General features: G+C 46.9%; 1 pseudogene; it reads left to right on the top strand.

Annotated features, from left to right (window-relative positions):
• The window catches only part of LOC119405178 (Down syndrome cell adhesion molecule homolog), a 591,162-nt pseudogene that overhangs the window by 497,023 nt on the left and 67,947 nt on the right, over nucleotides 1–26,192 (top strand).

The raw sequence follows: 26,192 nt of genomic DNA, 5'->3' as shown, positions 1-26,192 counted from the left end.
AGGAGTGGGACGACGAGCATTTGCGAAAAGGCGCCCTCTGATTGCCACATTATGGCGCACTGGGTCTTCGAGAGAAGAGGCTTAGGAGACGTCAGTGAATTGTCAAAAAAAGTTCACCGGCGATCATAGGCGTGCACAGGGGGCGCCCCCCCCCCCTCGTCACCTAAAAGGGGAGGGGCGCAAAGTCTGCCCCATACATTGACTTAATGGGGGGGGGGGGGGCTGCGATGAACCTTCGCCCCCCCCCCCCCGAAGGGGAACTCTGCGCGCGCTTATGCCGACGATTACGATACTGCCTATAATGCGAATGCTGAGCGCCGTATCGTGTTGGGGTAACGCCAACTGTGTTTGAACTTTTGCCTTTCCGCAGTCGCAGCAACGTAACAGTCGTTACATATTGCCACAGAAACTGCCGGCGCTCGAGTGCTACGCACACAACTACACAACCCTGTGCATTGCAGGCGTCGCGAACCAGCGAAAGCGGGAAGAGCGGCCTTTCTAGAGCCCGTTCTAAGCTCTCTTGTGGCAACTAATACAAGTAAATACCGCTACCCCATATATCATAATTTTTGTGAAGTTGGAAAGCACCCACTACGCCATTATTCATCTTTCTGCGGATAAGCGGGGTACCCGCTGAACATCTGTGGACTTTGTTGAGCACGTCTGTGCACTTTGTTGATGCAGCATGTGGGTGATGACGATGAAGAATTATGGCTGAGCACCTTGCAGTGGGTGGGAAGCTTTAAACCACACACTCGTTGCACAATTAGCATTGTGTGGTGCCTGGTTGTTATTTCACTCTTCTGCCGCGCTAAATTGCATAGGTTAACGCGATTCCTTGCCCGACATGACGCCTGCATAGGGTCTTTTTGCAAATGTGTTTCAAGCACCGTGGTTCTGTGATAAAATACTCGACTGCCAGACAGAGGGCCGGGGTTCAAATTCCATTCGATCCTGGTATTTCTTTCTCGTTTTATTTTTCCATGTCTACCGGTTATTTTTCATGTCTATCGGTTACGCCGCTCAACGCAGGAATGGGCGCCTAAGAGCTGCGCTCTAAAATGTAGCCCTTGGCGGCGATACATTGGTGCGATTAAGTGCAAGGCACAATGTTGAAAACTGCGATATCCCGCCATAAATCACTAGGCGCGTCTCCGAGTCTCGAATATGCATGGTCATGGGCGAGGTGATCAACAAATTTGGACTGCAAAAGCAAGTCGGCACCGATGATTGACTCACGAATCCCAATGAAACTTTCTCCGTAAGCCAGCGTCAAGCGTGCCAGACTGATTAGCAGGTCAGAATGGTCAAACGATTCACTACAGTGACCGGTCCTTCTCCAGCAAGGGATAAGGCCTAAGTAGATGTGAAGACATTCATCTGAACTCGTTGACGCACGTCAGACCTGTTCAGTGCGCGGCTCAGACGTTTTCCAGCGAAGGCACAGCTCTGGCGACTCCAGAGGGAGTATAAACCATGCCAGTCTTGACACCCATGACTGGTGCATGAGAGGTTGCAGAGCAGATACGGCGAACTGAAAGCGTTGTAGCGTCCTTGTGGGCTGCAACGTTCGTCTGCACTGAGTGAACTAGCATCGACGGCTTGATTTTGTGGTCGATCGGTTCGTTAGAGGTTACGGTGCTCAAAGCGGCCGTCGTGCCTCGATGCACTAATTGTGGCCGAGGACGCATGGTATCCTAAAGGCAGATATAATGGGCGCACCAACGTCAATGATCTCGTCACCCTTTTGTTGAACTGACCTGAAGAATTCTGAAGAGGAGACACTCGTATCATGCGCAGCAGCGGAGATGGTCGCTGTATTATAAGAATAGATGAGTGCAGCAAAGCTGTATGGCCTCCTATTAGACGCCTCGTGAGACACAAGGCACCCTAATGCTTGCGGTCACGGAATTCCTCTGTGGTGAGCAGCTGGTGCAGCCGCTTATGTGGCTCCGTTGCGCACAATCTCCGCCTTCCATACACCAGAGTTCCAAATGCCATAGCCGTATAGTGAGCGTATGTTCCGCCCGTCTTTGTATTAACCATTTTCTTTTTATCAGCATCTGTCAGGCGCATAGAGGGGTCTCTCCGCAATACATACACAATATTAGTTATACGAAATGCTAGTTAATCGAGCGAGACATTTCTCTACACAAATACACTGTCTCTTTTAACTATATTTTTTATCTTCCTTTTCCTTCTGCCAACGGCCTGGCAATTTCGTTTCGGTTTTCCTTGCACTTATTCTCCTTTCTGTCAGTTTCTGGGAACGTGTTGCACTGCAGAACGAAATTGCAACAATAACGATCCTATTGATGACGCACTCCTTTGGCTCGCGTAGTGTCCTTTTTGCAGCGTCATACGCCATCCAGTAAACGTTTTAATCTGCTATAACGACTCTTTCCATAAATTTTTTTGCGTTCCTCGTTCTTCTACATCGACGTGTTTCGTTTGCTTTCTCTCTCTCTCTTTTTATTTTCCTCGGCGATCTTCAATGGGCCTTCATTCCACCAGGAAAGCCTCCTGAGTGCTGCAGCGCGCGCTGTCGTTAACGATCGTGCCACCCTGGTTAATTAATTTGAGTGGAATGCGTGGTCGGTATGTTCAGTTTGGAATTCAAGCCCTGCTCGATAGCTTCAGCATTCCTGGAACAGCACTGTCTTGACAAACGTCTAAAGCGCGCGCTCAATTCTCCTCTGTGCCAACAATCACTATCCTTTTTTTTTCTCTCGCTCTTCCCCGCTTTTTCAATTTTCCTTCGGGCTTGCCAAATATTGCGCTTTCTATTTGTTATTGCAATGAGTTCTGCGAAAATAAAGAGAAATACCGGTTCTTTTCTTGTTCTTTTTTGCGGACTGCCCTTTTTTCTTGTTCTTCTTGAACTGGCGCTTTTGCCGAAACAATCGCAGGAAGTGCAAGGTATAGCATTCCGCAACACAAATATAATATCACGAGCGTGCCTGCGGAATACACATAAATTATTGAGACTTTTTTTTTCTGCTCTTTCTTTCTTTCTTTCAACGATTACCTTCTGCAAAAAAATTAATATCGTGCTTCTGGCTAGTTACACAAAGGCAGATTCCTCTTTTCGTCCCATTAAATTTTAGACGCACAGGGACAATAAGAAAGTAATACTGTCGAAGGTTGGAAAGTAATATTTGAAGGTTGTGGGTTCAGATCCCACTGACGAAAAGGGTGCTTTTTCGTCCACTTTAATTCCTTTCAATTGAAGTCATAATTACTACACTACAGTTAAAGATAATAATTAACGTCCCCTATGCTTTCCTTGGCCTAATTGTATGTTGGATTCATTCGGTTGCGTCAACCAAAGAAACGGGCCCCTCGAAAAAAAAGTTCCCTTTCTTTTGTTCTGTCATTCAGTAAGTGACTCTGCCGTGTCAAAAAAAAAAAATAACGAAAAAAAAAGAAACATGACTCATCCCTCCGTCATATTAATCAGTATAACACGAAAGCGAAACGCGTATTTACAGAAGTAGTGCTTATCGTGTAGTGATAGATGAGAGCTTGTACAATGTCTATTGGTGTTTGGCAGCTACAGCACCGTTTGACGTGGATGCATCCACGTTGACGCCCAGTGGCACATCTCCATAGCGACGACTAACGCACATGATCATGATTTACCCGTTGTGGTAGGTGAAGTTTTTAACATATATACCTGGACACAGCGTATCGTGAATCCCGCGCAAAGATGACATCAACAAGCAATAAATAACACTGGTAATCGATATGCACTTCTTCAAAGCGTCGTCAATTAAGGAGAGAAACGGCATGGGGTGCGCTCCCGAGTAATAGGGCAACCTACGCCTATGCTCATGCGTACACTACCACACTGCGCTTCAGCAACATGGGAGGCAGAGGTTCGTAGCTTGAGCCGCGAACGCGCGCAGGCGTTCCACGTCCCGCTGGCCTCTGTCTCTCTCCACCAAGACACGACATTTGCCCTTCGACATCGTTGCCTTTCTGCAGTGCTTACTGCAGCAGTCGTTGCTATCCCGCTCGAAGCAGACGGCGGCGAAACACCGTTGGTGCATGGGGAAGCTGCGCCACTCCGACAGCGAGCTGTCACACGCTAACACGAAGCGAAAGACAAAGAACGCAGCTGCGTCTAGGACGACTCCCCGATGCTAGCGCGGCCAGTGTTTTTCGCTGGTATCGAGACGCTTTAACCATGGCCTCGGAGATTGCGCGCCGACTCGCAATCATAGAGGCCATGCTTTAACTGCGCCGTCGCCGGATCGTTCTCTACCGGCGCTATTAAAGGCCAACTGCAAAGAAATTGGACTTGGACAGAAATAGCTCGGAATGCGTTGTATATGTTGGGTATGTAATGATAATCACAGTGAAAAATCTTGCAGTCGCGTATGTCATTTATAATCGGTGCTGTAATTGTCAGCTAGCAGACGACGCGGAGCCCTAGCGGTGTGCCCGGGCAAATCGGACACAAACGGAAATGACGTAAATCACAGTTCACGGCCGCTCGTGAGCAGAACTCTCTGCAGCCGCATCCCTTCCTTCTCTGCGTCACGCCCCTCTACGAGCGGCTAATTCAGAAAAGTTAACTATTTTTCAGGACGAAATGCAGGGCCGTAGGCTGCTGGAACACGTATGTTACGGACGGGACTAGCTTTCACGCTTTTCCGAAACACGTAAAGCTCAAATAGCTGCGGGTTATCGCAGTGAGGTGAAAGGAATGGGAGCTATCGAAGAACGTGGTACTTTTCGCGGCGCACTTCAAAGACGACGACTTTATGTACGACCGGTCCCTTTTGGATAAATACTGTTGAAACTGAAAAGAATGTTAAATCCTGACGAAGTGCCTTCAATATTCAGCCACTACAAACCCAACAGCGGGAAGCTACGGCCAGTGTTTGGAGAAGCACCGACGACAAGAGGTATTCGTATTAGACAGCTTTAGTATAGCCTAAAATGCTTGTGTCAGCGTGTTTCGCACGCTAAAATATAGCGTAACGTTATTTGAAAACACTAGTATAACGTAAAGCCGGTAAAACGACGTCCCGCGAAGCGCTAGACTAGCTGCGCCATCTACGCGCAAGTAATGAAAGCTCCAAAAACTGATCGGCTCGTTTCTAGTTGCTAGTAGTCAAAGCAGCAAAGTTCGACAGAAATGTAGTCGTGCTGCTCGGTTCAAAGAAATTCAAGCACGTAAACGTATTTTAAGAAAACAAATTGTGCTATGTTGGTTTAATGTAAAAGTTCTGGGTGCAATCAGACAAGTGTTTACAGAAATGCAGGGACGCTTTCGATAGACATGGGAGTGTGCCAAAAACGCTGTCTTACCGTCCGTAGTCTATAAACGAAGCGAGAATACGCGATGTGTAAACCAGCAGCATCATTTATTGCGAACCAGCGAGTTCTCCAAGACAGCAGGGCGAGACGACAGGTGCGAAGCGGGCAGCCGTTGCTTAGAGAAGAGCTTTATGGGCATGTATCCGTGTTTCCTTCACGGTGGATGTTTACATACTTTGTTTTTTTTCGTTACCATCTAAAAAGAAAACTCTGTGGTGCGGCTACGGTCCCTAGAATATACCGTAGTGCGGCCGCGAAGCGAATACTTCGGAGCGCAGTGCAAACGATTCGCCTGCATCGGTCGGTCAGTCGGGCTGCAGTCTGCGTCACTTCCGGTCAGCTGTAATGGCGTCGTTTTTCAAGTTTCGGTATCAAAAATTGCGTCTTCACTTCGCTCACAGACGGTGGCACCGCCCCGCCCCGCCTAAGGTCCCGCTTAAGTAGAGGGATTTTAGCCCGCCTAGACCCACCAACAGGGAGCACCGTGCTAAAGAGAATGTGTGAGAGATATGAGCGCGTTTGTGAAGTGTCCTGCATCTGCCTCGGTAGCTTAGTTGTTTTTTGTTTTTTTTTTAATCCGTTGAAGCACATCCCAGAGGAAAATCGCGTCATGACAGTCTTTAAGCATATTCGGGATTCGCTACTTGCCCTGCGCGGTAGGTGATGAAGCGCCATGCGATATGTTTATGCTCATGTGCATGCATAGTGTCTGGCGTACAAGAATGGGCGTCAGACATGCCAATTTGAATGTGTTTCCGGCAAATCATTACTTTTTGCAACAGGTGATCTATACGAGAGATGTGTTTAAGGCGCTAAGTGATCCCCCAGGGCGGATAACAGTTCTAGGTGAACTTGTTAAAGCTAAGTACTTTTTATTATAAACGATCTAGCCGAATGGCTAGTGATCTGATCTATTTGTGTTGTTGTATACCTTCTTTTTTCATGTGCTTTGTTTGAGTCAAGGCAAAAAAAAAGAAAATAAAAAGCCTTGGTAGCTTAGTTGGTAGAGCGGCGAGCGCTTATCGCCGCAGGCCAAGAAGTCGTAGGTTCGATTCCCGGCGGGGAAACTTTTTCTTAGTTTTTTTTTTTTTTCTTTCTCATCCGTTAGCTTCCATTTTATTAACGTAATATCCATGACGGAAATACGTCACTAAAGTCTTGGTGGACCCTGGCATAAAACACTTTCGTGTTAAAAAAGAAATCACTTCTCGTTTCGCAGCCGAGTTATTCTAATAAAAGATGTACCCGATGTCGCATGGAAGCCGAAAGCAAATACTTCGCTCAGTGCTAGTTTCAAAACTAAGGTATGCGCTGACAACGTTGGCACGTTTCTGTTCCATAGTTTGTGCGACATTTCAAGCTCCCACAGCGCGAACAGACGGACAGAGAGCAAGAAGTGAGACCGGATGGTGCACCAACAATCGGTGGTTAATAGCGTGAATTGTTATTTAGCGCCAGCACCTGTAGTCGATTCAGGCTCTGTCTCTGTGAGATCGCGATGTTCATTTTAAATGCGAAGCATCTTAGCGAACTTCTACGACTTTGAGCGTATCTATCTATCTATCTATCTATCTATCTATCTATCTATCTATCTATCTATCTATCTATCTATCTATCTATCTATCTATCTATCTATCTATCTATCTAGCCGCCTACGACTTTGTGCTCTCCTGGTCGCTTGGTTAATCGAATGTACACAAAAGTTGGTATGGTGCAACATGACTGTATGACGAACATAAATGACAAGTCATAGCATGAAAATCATGACACGCATGTCATGTACAGCATGACTTACGTGCCACGCTCATGGGGCGCTGGCGGCCGTTTCGCTAGCTGGATATACACCGAAATTGGTATCTTGCGACGTGACTGTGTGACGAACATAAATAACACGAGTTAACATGAAAATCATGACACACATGTCATGTACAGCATGACACGTGCCACGCTCATGGTGCGCTGGCGGCCGTTTCGCTAGCTCTATATACACCGAAATTGGTATCTTGCGACGTGACTGTGTGACGAACATAAATAACACGAGTTAACATGAAAATCATGACACACATGTCATGTACAGCATGACACGTGCCACGCTCATGGTGCGCTGGCGGCCGTTTCGCTAGCTTGATCTACACCGAAATTGGTATCTTGCGACGTGACTGTGTGACGAACATAAATAACACGAGTTAACATGAAAACCATGACACGCATTTTGCTAAACGACATACAAGACGATGTATGCAGCTCTTTGCTGGCTGCTTCGCATTACATCGATTCCCACAATGCGTGTTTTAACACGAAAGTGTTTTATGTCGGTGTCCACCACGGCTCCACTGACGCATTTCCGTCACGGATATGACGTTGTAAAATATAAAGACTAACATATGGCAAAAAAAACTAGAAGAAAAAGTTCCATCACGGGGAGTCGATATTACGACCCCTCGATCCCCAGCGCGCAGCGCGAAACGACTCCGCCACAGACGGCACGTTTTACGTCATACTAACGGAGTGCTATTTATATACACCATTTGCCGGTGGCGGTACTCAGAGATCGGGGTACATCAGCGTGTTTTCGTTATCACTAACGAGACGGCGCGAGGAGCTCGAAGGGCGCGCTTTAAAGGTCGTCACCCCACGCGCGTTGAGATGGTGGTGCGCCTCTGCAGGGCGTGGTCGCTCGTGCGCACGCGCTTTTCTTGTACGTCTTGCGCTCTCACCGCAAGTTTGCGTTGAAGTTACAGAAAGCACGAAGGTCACTTCGCTCACTGTAGCGGCCGCTTTTGCGAAAGGAGCGCGCTGCTCACAAACAAATAAGTTACAAATGTGACAGTTCGCGCTCATCTTGTGTATAGTTGTGCGTTCGTTTCATGCGTCCTCCTTTGTATTTGACCAGCGCGCTTTAACTGTTGAGCTGTGACAGTTGTTAGTTCGCGCTCGTCCTGTGTATGTTCGTCCCATGCGTCCTTTCTGCTTGAGCAGCGCATTGCAAGTTTCGAGCTGCTTGCCGTTCTTCCCGTGACATTACAACTTGTTGCTATAGAATTCATTCCTTCATTCCACAGACGTAGTTCATTCCACAGACGTAGTTGAGCGTTGTTGTGCGTTCCTTCGCCCTCGGGGCGAAGGAACGCACAACAAACGCTCAACTACGTCTGTTAAGACACATTTTACTTTCGTATTATATCGATTCCTATGACAGAGGGATCAGCCGTGTTTTGTTTTTTTTCGCACTACGACTGCTTACATCCGACTGCTTCGTGTTAACTGCACTGCATGACTTCAACATAGCCTACATGTGCATTCATTTGTAAATCAAACAAAAATGCTATCAAAGCTTTCGAAGAGTTTCCATGGTACGATTGTGGTCGACTGTGAACGTAAACTCCCCGCGCTGTTCATGCTTTCTTTGTTAATACCCGCCGCGGTAGCTTAGCACGTCACGTGTCGCGTTGCTGCGCTCAAGGTTGCGGATTCAATTCCCAGTCACGGCGGCCGCATTTCGATGGGGGCGAAATGCAAAGAACACCCGTGTGTTTACGTGCACGTTAAAGAGCCCCACGTGGTCGAAACTAATCTAAGGTCCCCCACTAACGCCTTGTGTCATAATCATATCGTGCACTCTTAAAAAGGTTAGCAGTTAGTGAGCGCATGTATTTACTAGTTTCGAGCGTATTTTACTACCTTCAAGACATCCATTTACTAGCCAGCAACTAGTAAAGCTAGTAAATTTTGCCGTTACTAACCATGGAGGCTTGTTAACTAGGTAATCATTAAGCCACGTTGCTAGATGCTTCGTTGATGACGCTGTATGTTATGCCGTAACCGTGAAAGTCTTATGCAAAATTTAGAGAAACTTTAATTTTCTTGATTACGTTTCTCTCAGTCACGCGTGGCACATACCTGCATACCAGAGTTCATGTATTGCGGGTATGTGCCACAGGTGATACAGAGTCTCAACCAACACAGTAACCACGAACACACACACATTGACACGCAAGGAAAGTGATAATAGTAATAATAATTGTTGGGGTTTTATGTCCCAAAATCACAATATGATTATGAGAGACGCCGTAGCGAAGGGCTCCGGAAATTTTGACCATCTGGTATTTTTTAACGTGTACCGAAATCGCACAGTACACGGGCATCTAGCATTTTGCCTCCATCAAAATTCGACCGCCGCGGCCGCGATCGAACCTGCGACCTTCGGGTGAGCAGCCGAGCACCGTAACCGCTTACACCACCGCGGAGGACGCAATGGAAAGTGAGGAAGCTGAAGACAAAACAGCCCTGGAAGACGCTCAACTACCATCCACTCGTCCACGTGGTCCGCAACGTGGACCACGTGGATTACGCGAAAACCGGGATCAATGCCTCCTACGATAAATCCGCCGAGAGAACCAGGCCTCTCATCATTACCGTTGACTTCAACATTGATTTATCAAGACCCAATGACGCCTGTGCCTTATAATGCAGGAAACACGGCTTAGATGTGGACAGGGCGTCAAGATACCTCGCTGCCACGTCCAGGACAGGAGGCATCATAGATCATTTCATCGTAAGAGGCATCCAGGATTTCCACCAGCTGTACTATACCTCGCACTTCGCTGCACTTAGACCCCTCGTAGCCGCGATCACGAACGGATCCGAATAATAAGTCCGGTCCAGCTGATGGGGCTCACTGATCACGGTGATGATGACCGTGTTCAAGAACTGTCAAGAGCCCCTTCCACACATGCACACGGGTTCGTGCGTGCGTGCTTTCTCCATCATGACGGACAAGTATATGCATGACAGCTGTAACTGTGACTGTAACGTACGTGCAGTGCGCCTGCGCGTGCCACTCGGCTGTGTATATATCTAGGGAAACTTTCCTGAATGAAGCTTAGTTGCGAGTAACGCCTGTCCTGCGCATCTGTGTCCCTTCTTTGTCTCTTCCGGATTCGCGCTATCCATGTTGAAGAATGTAAGCACTACATATCAGCTTACCGCGTCTGGTGTTGGTAACACCCATGTTGCTGTTGGTATCGTTACACAACTGTAAACAACTGGTTGTATAATACGTATGCAACTCTTCAACATATGAGCGTGCGTATACCACTTCCACATTCCACATTTCTCTGGCGTCATTCCGTAACGTTTTGCTCAGTGAGAAAAATACCGCCACAGTCACCATCCCGCGCATGCTTCGCATAACATCGATTCCCACGGTACGGGGGATCCGCCGAATTTTTTTAGTTAGTAAATATGCCGACCTTTTTTTTCCAAAGATTGTGATTTTGGCACGTAAAGCACCAGCTGTTATTATTGTATTTATTTGGCAATCGTCTTGGGGAATGATTGCTTCTAGTGCGACGCCGACCAATCGCGGCTCGTTTTCGATTTCCCCTGCTTAATCTCAGTGATTTTCTTTCATGTCTCCTTCAACGTAGTCTGTGAAGCGCAAAATAAACCGCCGCCAGTCATTCTTTCTCGCCCTTCTCTCTTTCTTTCTTCCATAATGCAGACGATGAGGCGGCGCTTCGCAACATAACTACCAACAGCTCCGTCACGTCGGCGACCATTGGCCCGTTACGTCCGGCCCGAGTCTTCAGCCTGCGAGTGAAAGCTGAGAACGGCATCGGATGGGGTCGCTTCAGCAACTGGGTCACTGCCAACACAGAGGAACACAGTGAGTACGCACCTGGCAGCGCTTCCTCGCAATGTTGCTCTAACAGTCTATATAAACCTACATAGGCATTCGACTTCTGGCGCCGGGTTGATAACGCCTTCCAGCAGAGAAGGACCAATGAACCGCGAACACCAATCGCAGAGTCGGCGCCGAGCTTCAAGGACTATAAGTATACTTTGCCCTCGGCGCAGCTCGCGGGGCCCACGCCGAACAAGTCGAACCATTCTCGCGAAAACAGAGCGTATTTTCATCGCAAACGGTGCAGCTTCGCCGCATGAAGGCCTCTTTCGTTCTTTTGTTTGCTTGCTTTTGTTTTTCAATTAACGCGGCGGCTCCGCACACCTTTTCTCAAAACACGTCGTCTCCGAAAGCACTATACACTCTTCAATGAGACCCGCAGGAGGACTATGGACTCGCCTACCACGAGACGCCTTACCACTCTTGGCCGCGCGTTTTAAAGACAGGGGTGGGCGTTTGCCACCGGCCACTCTTTCTTTTCTGTCCAGCTCCTCGTTCGCGCAAAATGCGCTCGAGAATTTCAGACACGGGGCGGGCGCGAAGGCCCTTTCATTTCGGCTGCTTCTTCATTAAGCTCTCTCGCAGCTCGCCGTGGGCATTTTGTCACTCGCAGAGACAAAAACGAACTCCGAAGCGTCGCACAATGACGTTTTCGTCGATTAAACTCTCCTGCCCCACGCGCGAGCCGCGGTGCCGTCGGAGGCTGCGCGTGACGCGGGAATAGGAGCGAGAGGCGCGCGCGCCGGGCGCGTGCCGCCGCTGCTGTCCCATTGTTGCGTTTCTCAAAACTCAGAAAGGCGGATGAATGAAAAGAAGCCTCGGCGGGCACAATGCAGCGGCGGCGGAGCGATAGCGCCCAAGGAGTCGAAGCGAAAAAGGAAGCTCCGGGCGGCGTCATTCGAGACGAAGTGCCAACGCTTTGAAGGAATCCTTGCGGAAGGAGCCGGCGACAAGAATGAGCGGCCCCGATTTTCGGCAAAAAAAGAAGTGCAGGCGACGAGGCGCTGGCATCACCACTACACTCACCCCCCCCCCTTATTTTTTTGCCACCTCGCGCGGGCGATCCGCTCGAAACGCGCGCCTTCCATCCAACTAACTTGCGCGCGGACAACAAAAATAACGCAAAAAAGAAAAAAAATTCGTCGGTAACGAAGACGGAGAGGGTGTGCGCAAAAAAAAATCTTTTGTTTCACCTCTCAGCGAGTCCTCCTTTGTTTTCTGGCTCGCAGCTATGCCTCGTTTTCTCCCTCCGTTTTTATTTTTCAATGTTATTCTTTTATTTTTCTGCCCGAGCTCTCTCCGTCTCTCTCTCTCTCTAACGCCTTAACATCGTCCTGCCCTTTGTTGGCTCTCTATGAAGCCTCTCTCTTTATTTCCTTTCTTTTGCTTCTTTTCCGTCTTCACTGCGTTATACCTATTTCTCTGCTCTGTTGGACGCTGTTTGCTACTCGACAGGACGCCGCCTCTTCCTTATTTTTGTTTACACCAGCTTTTCCTCTGCGTGCGTGGTGTCGAGTGCGCGTGTGTATGCCCGTAAATGAGCAAGCTCCCGCAGCGACATTTCGCGCCTCGTCTTATTTGTACGCCGTACCCTTGTTTTCCTGGTCTTCCACCGTTGCCTGCCCGACGATTTCCTCTCTATCCTAACGCCTTCCTCTTTCTTGTTTTCACAAACGGCGCACGAACGAAATATAACAAAAGAAGCTGGACGCTGTGCGCGGCGCGCCTCCTCTCGTTCTTTTCATTTGGCGCCCACCACTCGCCGACAGTTTTGTTTCCCACACCTTATCGCTCTTTCGTCTTAATCTAAAGTGAGCATCCTTGAAAGTTGTGCTTCCTTTATTTTCTTTTTTGTTCTACCGTTCTTCTTTCGCGGTTACTTCTATACCAAACGTCGTCGTTCGCTCTTGGATGGTTCGTATATACCCGTTCTTTCGGCTGACCAAAGAGAACCGTTCTGTATCGCTGCCTGCCTTGTACGGCGTCCCTCCGCAGTTACACCGCACGCATCCCTCTTTCCCGGATGTTTCATTTCGAGCGCCCCTCTTCCTCCCAACGACCCTTCTCCTTCTTCCGTATCGCATCGCCGGGGCATTTTCGGCGCGCGCCGCTGCCCTCTTCCACGGAAGCGCGCAGTTACATTCGGTTCCTCCTCGCCGCCGATATCCCGCGTCGTCCTTCCGCGAGAAATGCTGGCAAGTTCTCCATCATACCGAGTAGTAGGCCGAGAGAGAATGTAACGAAGCGGAAGGCAGCCTGGCGCCAGCCAATCGATGCACAACGTACACTCAAACACCCAAGCTTCGCGAATAAAATAAAGGAAAACAAAAGGAAGGAAAAAAGCTCGAGGAGCGTGCGGCGTGCGCGTGAAGTGTATAGCGTAGGCAGCCTGCGAGTAAAAGTTAACAAAAAAAAAAGAATGTGGAGGACAGGGAAGCCTTCAGAACACGGACCGTCGATCGGAACCATGTTTTCGGCGCGAACACCGAAGGAGCCGCCGATGGAAGTGCGGCCATATTCACGCGACGTTGTAAAACGAAAGCATAACAAAAGTATGTATATGTATGAGCGTATGTCAATGAGCTTTCTCCTTGTTTCCAACCTTTTTGAAGCCGTGAAAGCAAAAAAAAGAAATTGCGGGAGAAAAAAAAAAGAAAGCAGTAGCTCTACCAAAGCAGTTTTCTAAGATATTTTTGTTACTTCTTTTCTCTTTTAAATTCGGACGCTCGTGAAATCTCAGGTGCCAGATGGGTACGGCGAATTTTGGATGCAAGAAGCTTCCGTCGCAGTCATTCGGACTCGAGGATTTCGATGGCGTGCGGAAATATCGTACATCACGAGCCTAAAAAATAAACAAGAAATAAAAGCGCGCTTTTAATTTCGTGCTGAAGTAACACCGTTCGTGTGAACTACGTAACAAACAAAAAAGTTCACTTTTCAAACATATATATATATATATATATATATATATATATATATATATATATATATATATATATATATATATATATATATATATATATATATATATATATATATTCATACGAAAGGAACATGGAAGACTGATGGAGTTTTGACAAAGCAACACGAGCAGAACAGCGGAAAAAATTGTAATATTAAGAAAAAGGTCGACTTATGATCGGCGAGCAAAGTGGCGGGGGAGGTGGCGCGCGTCGCGAGGAGACACGCGATACAGAACTTATCGGGCGAGAACACGGGCAGTCCGAACGCTGGGGAAAAGAAACGCGGGCTCTGCCATTTTCTCTCGCATCGCGTTTTTCCAATTACGCTTCGCTCGAGCGCGCTCTTGTCTTCCGTCTGGGTGCCGCGCGCGAGAGAGTCATCGCGCGGGACGACGACGTCGGAGCCGGCGGGCCGTTGTCTCGAGGACTTCGATCGCGAAGGCGCGCCTCGGGTGTATCAAATGCGCATACGTGATGGATTTGCACTACTTATACATGCATCAGCGTGTACGGCCGATCATGTTGTTGCCCGATACAAAGTACCGCCGCCGTCAGCCCTCCTTCTCCCACCAGAACTATTCTTTCTTTACTAGTTTTTTTTTTTTTTTCCTTTTGCGCACATCACGCCACCGATGTTTCGAACTCGGGCGTCTTCGACGATGCTCGCGTAACTGGCTGCACGCCGCACTATACGGTGAGAGGAAGAGCGCGGATAGCGGTTCAGTGACTCGGGTTGTTGTGCGAACGCGGGTTGAGGAGGGGGGGGGTTGCTTTTTGGTAACGCTAACGCGAGCTGTACGTAGTGCAGGGAAGCGCTGTGAGCGCCAGGTGGCCGCGTTAAGGCTCTTCTAGCACAGGCTGCTGTTCGATGGCGCGTGAGAAGAGAGAGAGATATCTATGTTCTCCGAGGCACGCTGAAACGAACCTTTCTGAGTGCACGTTGCGTAGAACGGAACAGCGCAAGAGGCGGTGAACGGAAAAGAGGAAAGCTTTTAGCGTGCGCTTGGATGATGCGCTAGAATGCCGTCCGCTGTTCCCACACGTCGCAATGTAACCTAACGCTGAATGTTATAGACCTGGAGAGAGGAAAACTTAATTTAATGTAGGGCTTTAGAAAAAAAAAAAATGAAGACTCGGTGTATAGACTGCGTTATAATACACAGCACTTCGTTTTCTTGCAACTTTTAGACTATATACTGTAGCAGCGGGCTTTAAAAGCAGGCTTCCGGCCGTATAACCTTTCCCAAAATGACTTATTCAAATTTTTCGACTAGGTTTGCTTTTGTTACAAAAGAAAAATAAGAGAGAGAGAGAGAAAGTTTTCGGCAGAACCCATGCACGATGATTGTCTAAGTCGAAGTTACGCGAAGAGCATTCGCGTAACTCATAAAGTTAATTTAATTTCGATTAAACCGTATTGAGCGGAGCGTTATTGTGCTTTCGTTTGCCTTCGTCTCTTTGGCAGCCACACATAGTGCGCGTCTCTATAGACCTTCTAATCCTCAATACGCAAGCCCACATGCGCGTCGATATTGTGACAACACGACGACGGAAGTGCTCAACAAATCAGCGGTGTCCAAGACTGCTATCTGAGTATGGTGCGTGCTGAGGCACGATATTCGTATGTAAATGTTTTCAATCGTGTCCGAACATACGATACGTGGCTCATAAGGAGCGCCGTGACGGCGACCCTTAGCGAGGCGATCCGCACCACTTTCGCGCGTATTCCGTACTCCCTCTGAACGGTTGAAGTGGCGCCGTGGAGATACTTTTTTATCATGTTTTAGGCCCGGTTTCCTCGTAGGAGGTTAAATTTACTGAATTCATTTGACGGTGGTCATCGCGTCGAATCCAGATATATTGAGCAAAGTGGGCTATGATAGCAAAAGGAAAAAAAAAACTTGTCCTTACAAGACAAGAAAGTTAGAAAAATGGAGATGTTCTATGATCAACGCTATCTTGCCGATGAAAGTGAAGCGTTTCGACAAAGTGTCGTGTTTTGGTCGGAGGTTACGACCGAGTTATAGGTTTTTCTTTCCTTGTTTTGGGACTACTGATCGTATTCCTTCATATTCCTTCATTTCAGATATTCAGTTGTGCCTTGTACGTGTATTTCTTATGTTGTCCCTTGCTCCTCCTGCTTGGGCCACATGGCCTGCAGTAAAATGTAAATAAATAAATAACTGAAATATTACAGTCGCCACCTTTTCTTTTAACCGTCTGTCTTTTTTAGTGGCACTCTTCATTTTCCCCGATGTGAAAAACTTTTAAATCGCGGATCACATCGCTTCTTCCGGGACAGCGTGTGATACCTGCGAACGCTTGTGATAGCGTTCGCAATGTGCCCTTTTGTTCGTCTCCTTTTGCAATGTGCTGCAGAAATGTTTTCGTCTGTCGTAATGAAATTAAAGGAAAGCGTTTCTTGTAGGTCCTGCAAGCCCACCGCTGAATATTACAGCTCGCCCGACCGGTCCGAACTCGATCAAGATATCCTGGGAGGTGAGCATTTTCCGACTGTAATCTCTTTCGCAGGAGCAGTCGGATCTCAGAACTTTCGATAATGTTGTATGTCTTTCAGCAGTGCTCTTACATAAGCGTTTGTTTTTCATTCACATGATCTAAGCGTCCTGTTTACTCAACGTCGTCTTAAAATTTTGGCGCCCTATTATAGTATAGCGTTGTTCTATGAACAGCCATATCTATGTCAGCCGCAATCGGTTAAGCTGGACCTTTGCGTATGCGCGCTACAACGTGGATGCATTGGTTTCGTTCAGTTCTTGGGTCCCGCGGCGTTGAAATAATGCATAACACAACCACTTCTGTGTGCATTCAGCAGCCAAGAGAGAGCGAACGAGACACGACTATAATGCTTCAGTGACTCAGATGTAAAGTTGTAAACGCTTCTAAACAATAGTTTTTGCGCGGAATGATTAGACCCCGCAGATTTTTTGTATCATTATCGAAGAAAAAAAGAAGAAGCTTCGCTTGAAGTAAGTTTTAAGTCTCGAACGTTATATGGCGGTGGCAAAGCACGCGAAAACAATAACGAAAACAATTCTGGGTGAGTATAACGGTCTTACGCTGTGTGCCGCAATTCCCTTCGCTAACGAACGCTTTCCGACATATATGCACCAATTGCGGTATTGCGATCGTTAAGATCCCCAGTGAAACCACTTCAATTTTGCTATAAATTTCTCGATTCTCCTCCATTCAACTTGCTCCGCGAACAGTGCTCCAGAAATCGCTTGTGACAATGATAGTAGCGTGTACTGCGTTCGAAGACTAAGGAAGAACGAATCAAAGGAGCCTACCACAAGAGACGTGACGACAGGAAGAGTGCAGCGTCCTTACGTCATCTGTCATTTGTGAACAAATCATTTAATAACTGTGGAGGTTTAACGTACCAAAACCACGATATGATTATGAGGGACGCCGTAGTGGAGGGCTCCGGAAATTTCGACTACCCGGGGTTCTTTAACATGCACCTAAATCTAAGTACCCGGGCCTCAAGCATTTTCACCTCCATCGAAAATGCAGCCGCCGCGCCGGGACGCACGAAAAGAACATACATACGAAAAGAACGTCCCGGCGCGGCGGCTGCATCTTCGATGGAGGTGAAAATGTTTGAGGCCCGTGTACTTAGATTTGGGTGCACGTTGAAGAACCCCAGGTGGTCAAAATTTCCGGAGTCCTCTACTACGGCGTCCCTCATAATCATATCGTGGTTTTGGGACGTTAAACCCTGGATATTATTATTGTTCGTGCGCCCTTTCTGCTTTAGAGCGCGCTGCAAGTTTCGAGCTGCTTGCCGTTCTTCGCGTGACATTACAATTTGTTGCTATAGCATTCATTCTTTCGCCCTTGTGGCGAAACAACGCACAATAAACGCTGAACTACCCCTGTGAGCATAGGCGTGCGCACAGGAGGGGCAGGGGGGGCAGCCGCTCCCCCTAATCACTTAAGAGGGGGGGAGGGGCGCAAAATATGCCCCGTACATTGACCCTTCTAGTCACCTGAGAGGGGGGGGGGGGGCAAAATCTGCCCCATACATTGACTTAGTAGAGTGGAGGGGGCGCTGCGATGAACCTTTGCCCCGGCTCTGAGTAACTACCGAAAGGGAAAAAACGAAATAAGGAGGAAATGGTTTCATGATAATTCAAGGGGAATAGCTTTACTGTTTGAAGCAAGGTCGGGCTGCCTTAGAACGCGTAGTTATAAAGCGAGATTCAGTAACGAAGAAGAACAATGTACATGCTGCGGGGGAACTAAGGAAACAATGGAACATATACTGATTGAATGTGGCGATATTCACCCAGGTATACTTGTGGGCACGAGTCGACATGAAGCATTGGGTTTTAGGGACAACAATGGAAAGCTGAACACGTCCGCGATAGAAATAAGTAAGAGACGGTTAGAGTATTGATGGCAGAAAAGTAGAGATAAAGTACAAAAATAAATAATGGGGGAAAATAAGGTCATTCTGCCTTAAGAGGCAGAGAGATGGACCGTGAATTTATATTTTTTTGGCATAATAACATAGATTTAATCAATGTAGATAAGGTATTAGGCCAACATGAAACAAGGAAGTTTTTTTTTTTTCTTTGAGCCTGGTGGCAGACATGTCACCGCCCCGTTATAAAGGGGACGCTCATAGCATCCATCCATCCAGCCCCCACTGATGGGGAATCCTGCGCACGCATATATGCCTTTGAGGACACGTTTCACTTTTGTGTTATATCGATTCCTCTGAAAGGAGGATCAGCCATGTTTTGTTTTTGTTTTTTACTATATAAACCCCTCTCTTTCATCGTTATTTATTACTGCATACCCGCCACGGTGGTCTAGTGGTTATGGTGCACGACTGCTAACCCGAAGGTTGCGGGATCGAATCCCGGCCGCATTTTCTATGGAGGCGAAAATGCTTGAGGCCCGTGTGCTTAGATTTAGGTGCACGTTAAAGAACCTCAGGTGGTCGAAATTTCCTGAGCCCTCCACTACGGCGTCCCTCATAATCATAGCGTCGTTTTGGAACGTTAAACCCCAACAATTATATTACTATACCGTTATCGTCCTTTCGAACATGAACCGCTGGTCGGCTTCTTATCATCTATTAAATTTACTGAGCCTCGTGCCCAATTTTCGTGAAGACAGCAGTTCTGCGCCCTGTCTAATATCTTTTCTTTCTTTTTTTTGAAACTTTCTCGCACATAAACTTCAGCCTATAGAGGGAGCCAAGAAGTCCAACGCCGATCTTTGGAAACAAAACTCACAAGTTGCCTTATACAACAGGTCTGGCGCTTATCAAGCCCTCAATTGAATAAACGTCTTTCTCCTTTGGTTAAGTTTTGCAAGCACAAAATGAACATTGACTTACCCGCGTTGGCCTTTCTTCCTTGCTTCGAACGAGGACGCACAAAAGAGGGAAATGGAACAACGGAAGTTCAGAGAGGAGGCAATACGTGGTACGGACTTAGCCATTTTGACCCTTTCTGACACCGACGGCAGCCTGCAACTTCTGTCGCGTTTGTTTTTTCGTTTCAATGGATGGCTACAACACAATGAAACATAATCCGAAATTAATATTTGCGCAAAACTGTATTTGTCGAAGAACTGGTTTCAACTAAATGTCTCCTGTCATCTCACTTATTTAAAGGTTCTCGCTACAACGAGAATGTTAACACGTAAACCGGGCGGCAAAACGAACAAGAAAAAGCAAGAAATATGGGCCCCGGACGTGTGGAGCGCTGAGTGGAGAATTTTGTATGGCAGCAGAACACTACGTAATATTCGCGCCAAACATGCTATGGGAAGTAAACTGGGCGAGGCAGTTTTTAAGTCAGCATAAAAAACACATTTTCCAAGCCAAAATTGTGAAAAAAAAAGATCTTTAACGATGTAAAGCAGGACACACAAGTTACCATGCAAAACATTGATCAGTATGAAATATACACTATCAGATTAATTGTTTTTTTGAAAAAATAAAGTGCGACGCCTATACCATGTTTTCATTTTTTTAGCACAAAACCAGCACTGCTCAATGTTGACTGGTGTTGGCTGACTGTTGACTAATGTTATGCCATTGTTGACTAATGTGGACTATCCGCTGCTGTTTAACAATATACCGCAATAGTACACGTGTACTACTACGTCTCAGCATCGCTCCGTTAAACGCTTCTCACAATATACGACAGTTCTCCATATAGAAAACTTCGCCGCAAGTTTTTAAGAGCGGAGCCCTTTAAGCTTTTCGTTGCGCCGGGCAGTGCGAACAGTAATCCTTTTCAACTTCTGCTTCGCTCCCAAAACACGTGCGCCAGTTTCTCCGGCGTGGCATGCAATAGCCCTGATGGGTGAGAACGAGTACAGAGAGAGAGAGAGAGAAACAGACTGAGACAGAAAGAAAGATGTAAAGCAAGAGAAAATCATGGCGAAATGAAATATATGATGAGGCGGGGGGGTTTCGAACCCGCATACCTGCGATCTGAAGGCGAGCGTCCTAGCTACTCGGCTATCCAGGCACTTTTTTTTTCTCTCTTTATTACAGGGAAGGAAACCGTTGCACTTAGATTGGCATTTCAAAAATTAATCTTTCTTATTGGTCTGCATAGTCTCTAGAAAGCAAGACTGATTGACAGAAACACTCAACCTCCGCGATCAACAAAAAACATCTTCCAGGAACAAATAATTCAAATGCGCGGCATATATGAACATTCTATAGTGACGCTCTAGCTAGACAGGTTTGTTGTGTTTGATTTGTGTTTAAATATGCCTGATTATTAACTCCGAGCGACTTCCAGCAGCCTTGTCATAGCCGAGACTCGACAAGCACCCTTTCCAGTCATGAGAACAATCGAAACATGCCGCCATTTTTTTCGCTTACAGACGCAACACGAGGACCACCCATTGGCACTGGAGAATTTACGAAGGGACAAAAGCAATGCTCTTGAAGAAATACAGAGTAATGTACATGTATTACCAAGAAATGAAATTTGGAGCTCTGAAATGGACTATCCTCCATGGCTATTTGCAATACCAAGCATTGAATTCTCAGTAGATGGCATTATCAGAAAGAGAGACATGTTCATCCAAGTTGCTCAACAACTAGCGCTTTATCAGATACACATGCGGTATCCAGGGTACATACAGGTTTACACAGATGGCTCAAGTATCACAACGTCTTCAACATCGGCATTTATCATACCACAGCTCAATATTCAGGAATCATTTAAATTATGTCGCACGACGTCATCTACTACAGCTGAGCTTTTCGCTATTCTGTATGCTATAAAGTTTATAAACTCGGCAGCAGACGCGAGAAAATGGGTACTTTTCAGCGACTCACAGGCCGCATTAAGATCACTCTCGAGTACAAACACGACAGTAATTAGTGATAGCATGACATACGAAACGCTGAAAGAGCTCACCAAAGCAAGCAAGGCGCAACATGAAATCAAATTCCAGTGGATACCTGGCCATTGCAACATTCCTGGAAACACAGCTGCCGATGAAGCGGCACGACAAGCACATCGTAAAGATGTTACTATTTCTTTACCAATTTCGAAAAATGATGTTCCTCACACGGTCCACGTCACAAGATACTAATTTTGGTGTATATCAAGCTAGCGAAACGGCCGCCAGCACCCCATGAGCGTGGCACGCAAGTCATGCTGTACATGACATGCGTGTCATGATTTTCATGCTAACTCGTGTTAGTTATGTTGTTTACACAGTCACGTCGCCCAATACCAATTTCGGGGTAGATCAAGCTAGCGAAACGGCCGCCAGCGCCCCATGAGCGTGGCACGTAAGTCATGCTGTACGTGACATGCGTGTCATGATTTTCATGTTAACTCGTGTTTTTATGTTCGCCACACAGTCACGTCGCGCAATACCAAATTCGGGGTAGAGCAAGCTAGCGAAATGGCCGCCAGCGCTCCATGAGCGTGGCACGTAAGTCATGCTGTACATGACATGTGTGTCATGATTTTCATGTTAACTCGTGTTATTTATGTTCGTTACACAGTCACGTCACAAGATACCAATTTTGGTGTATATCAAGCTAGCGAAACTGCCGCCAGCGCTCCATGAGCGTGGCACGTAAGTCATGCTGTACATGACATGCGTGTCATGATTTTCATGTTAACTCGAGTTTTTATATTCGTTACACGGTCACGTCGCAAGATACCAATTTTGGTGTATATAAAGCTAGCGAAACGGCCGCCAGCGCACCATGAGCGTGGCACGTAAGTCATGCTGTGCATGACATGCGTGTCATGATTTTCATGTTAACTCGTGTTATTTATGTTCTTTACACAGTCACGTCGCGCAATACCAATTTCGGGGTAGATCAAGCTAGCGAAACGGCCGCCAGCGCCCCATGAGCGTGGCACGTAAGTCATGCTGTACATGACATGCGTGTCATGATTTTCATGTTAACTCGTGTTTTTATGTTCGTTACACAGTCACGTCACAAGATACCAATTTTGGTGTATATCAAGCTAGCGAAACTGCCGCCAGCGCTTCATGAGCGTGGCACGTAAGTCATGCTGTACATGACATGCGTGCCATGATTTTCATGTTAACTCGAGTTTTTATGTTCGTCACACAGTCACGTCACAAGATACCAATTTTTGTGTATATAAATCTAGCGAAACCGCCGCCAGCGCCCCATGAGCGTGGCACGTAAGTCATGCTGTACATGACATGCGTGTCATGATTTTCATGTTAACTCGTGTTATTTATGTTCATTACACAGTCACGTCACGATATACCAATTTTGGTGTATAGAAATCTAGCGAAACCGCCGCCAGCGCCCCATGAGCGTGGCACGTAAGTCATGCTGTACATGACATGCGTGTCATGATTTTCATGTTAACTCGAGTTTTTATGTCCGTCACACTGTCACGTCGCGCAATACCAATTTCGGGGTAGATCAAGCTAGCGAAACGGCCGCCAGCGCTCCATGAGCGTGGCACGTAAGTCATGCTGTACATGACATGCGTGTCATGATTTTCATGTTAACTCGTGTTATGTTCATTACACAGTCAAGTCACGAGATACCAATTTTGGTGTATATAAATCTAGCGAAACCGCCGCCAGCGCCCCATGAGCGTGGCACGTAAGTCATGCTGTACATGACATGCGTGTCATGATTTTCATGTTAACTCGAGTTTTTATGTCCGTCACACTGTCACGTCGCGCAATACCAATTTCGGGGTAGATCAAGCTAGCGAAACTGCCGCCAGCGCTCCATGAGCATGGCACGTAAGTCATGCTGTACATGACATGCGTGTCATGATTTTCATGTTAACTCGTGTTATTTATGTTCATTACACAGTCACGTCACAAGATACCAATTTTGGTGTATATCAAGCTAGCGAAACTGCCGCCAGCGCTCCATGAGCGTGGCACGTAAGTCATGCTGTACATGACATGCGTGTCATGATTTTCATGTTAACTCGAGTTTTTATGTTCGTTACACGGTCACGTCGCAAGATACCAATTTTGGTGCATATAAAGCTAGCGAAACGGCCGCCAGCGCACCATGAGCGTGGCACGTAAGTCATGCTGTGCATGACATGCGTGTCATGATTTTCATTGCGTGGTATTATAAAGGCTACAACTTTCAGAATGAGCAAAACTGCTTGGTTTGACCAAAGTACAAAGAGCTGTGATTTATATCACATCGATCCATTCATTGAATTCAAAATTACGCTAGCATTAAATAGAAGTATGGAAACTCTTATTCACCGATTGAGGCTAGGCACCGCTTACACAAAACATTTTTTGCTCAGAATTGGTAGAGCTGAAACTCCCGAATGGGAATGTGGATTTATAGATGAAGACGTATGTCACCTTCTCATAGACTGTCCACATCATGACACGCCGCGACGCCGTCTTAAATCGGAACTGTTGGCATTAGACCACAGACCGTTTAGCATGAGGAAACTTCTGGGCCCGTGGCCAACTGGAGTTTTACAGACGCACGCTTTAAAAGCGTTAACACGTTTCTTACAAGACAGCGGCATTGCTGACAAGTACTAAGAAATAACGAACTCTCATTTGTATAACACATGTCGTACTTATTATGCGCAGCCTCATATGACACCCAACATATGTGTGTGCTGAAGTGAATGACGTATCGACTGTTATGTACACACGAGCGAATACATCTTCTTAAAGACCAGACGTGTGCTCTACTGTTTTTGTGCTGGTCGGACCAAATATTAACGACGGACATTATCAGAGACTTCATTCGCTGAATTTGGAACATTTCTTTATCATTTTGTTGTGATATGTGCCTATAAGTGTGTTTTTGCATATGTGTGCCCGAGTGTTCTATTTTCCATGAACTGCCTTGTATGTTTTACTTTAAGATATGTGTTCAAGTTTCACTCAAGGGCTAAGGAGTAGCCGGCGCCATAATTGTGCGCCAACATCTCCTTATATATCATATCAATAAAAAAAAACTCGGCTATCCAGGCACGCCAGCAGAGTATATCATGGACTGTTATAGTGTAGTATAGCAAGGTGGCGGGAAAGGGAAGAGAGGGTGAAGAAGAGAGATGTGAGAGTGAGGAGTAGAGAAGGAAGGAGGGGAGAGAGCAAAGCGTAGCATAGGGAGAAAGAAGGGAAAGAAGGAGAAACACACAGAGAAAGAAAAAATAGAAATAAACAGAGACAAAAAGACATACAGAGAGATGAAAGAAAAAGAAAGATGGGAAGAAAGAAATGGAAAAATAAATAGAGACAAAGAAGGCCGCCTGGCACCGCTCTCCCTTCGGGCTTGGCGCCACTTGTGTGAAGGATCACAAAATAACTAGACATGTGACAAAAATCACGTAACATCTAGTCACGTGACTAAAATCACGTAACGTCCAGTCACGTGACTAAAACCACGCAACACTCACGTGACTGAAATCACGTAACATGATCTAACTAGCCACGAGACTAGAATAATGTAGCATCATGCAACTACTCGCGTCACTGTCACGACTCGGGGCCGAAGCACAAGCTTCTCCCAAGATGTGGCATGGGGGTTGGGCCTCTGGTGTACGGCTTGCGCCAATCGCCGCTATGAAAGAGCCAAGGGCCTTCTCCAATCAAATAACAACAAGCTTTAATAATGTGTTTAAACAAAGATAAAGATATTTTCACAATAACCGAACATTTATCTTGAAAACAAAGGTGAATTAGTTATACATTCCACAATTATTCCGAATAGGTGCCGCATGCATGAAAGTCGAAATATGTAGCGACAATGAGCAATATCGGATGGATGACCAAACAGCAAGAGCTGAACCAACAATTAGAGTTCGCAGTCCACTAAGTCAAGCGATTGACATACGTAACCGGGCGCAGCAGAGTCCTTCAACACCGGCACCGAGCAAAAGTGACCCTTGAAGCTGGCGAGACGGGTCGGCGGCGGCTCCGCGATGCCTCGGGGTGTTGGGTTTCCGGCGTGTTGCTTGCTGCGCTGTGCCCCGGGAGTCCCCCAGCGTGGATTTCTTCTCCGGCGCAGAGCAGACTGTCTAAGCATAAGATGGGGCCGTTATGCGTTCTCCGGGCGCCGGTCCAAGCTTCTAGTGTAGTTTCGATGCATCCTTGAAACGGTCACGTAGGCACTGGTTGCTACCGTGCCCGGTTCTCACTTCACTTTCGGTGTCCTTCACGGGCGAACCATTAAGTCACACACAAAACACCAGTCACACACAAACACCACACGGTCTAAGATGTAGCTCGGATACAACGTCCCGTGGTTCAGATTCCGCTGTCGGTGACTTTTACGGCAAGCCGTTTAATAATAGACAAAACAAAAGCACATGATCTGAAACGTAATTCGGATGCACGTCTTAAGGCTCAAGCTCTGCTGGCTGTGAACTTCACGGCAAGCAGTTCAATACTAGACAAAACAAAAACACATTGTCAGGCACGCAGCTCGGATGCTCGTCTTACGGCTCACGCTAACACACACTAAGCGGTGCACGTACGCTCACGGCACACCATTCTTAGAGCAGAATTAGAGCGCTTTCGCCTTGGGTGTAAGTGAAAAAAAAAGAAACCCTTTTCATGGCGTACCTTAGGACCAGGGCTGGGCAAAGATACTTTGAAATTGTATCGCGATGCGATACAAGATACTCAGGCAAAAAGTATTGGAGATACAGATACAAGATACTGCCTCACTAATTTTATCCGATAAGATACTTGGCAATTGT

The sequence above is a fragment of the Rhipicephalus sanguineus genome, chromosome 1 (genome assembly GCF_013339695.2).
Source record: "Rhipicephalus sanguineus isolate Rsan-2018 chromosome 1, BIME_Rsan_1.4, whole genome shotgun sequence".
Classification (NCBI taxonomy): domain Eukaryota; kingdom Metazoa; phylum Arthropoda; class Arachnida; order Ixodida; family Ixodidae; genus Rhipicephalus; species Rhipicephalus sanguineus.
The sequence above is the reverse complement of the archived record's forward strand: the minus strand, read 5'-3'. Positions and strand labels throughout refer to the sequence as shown.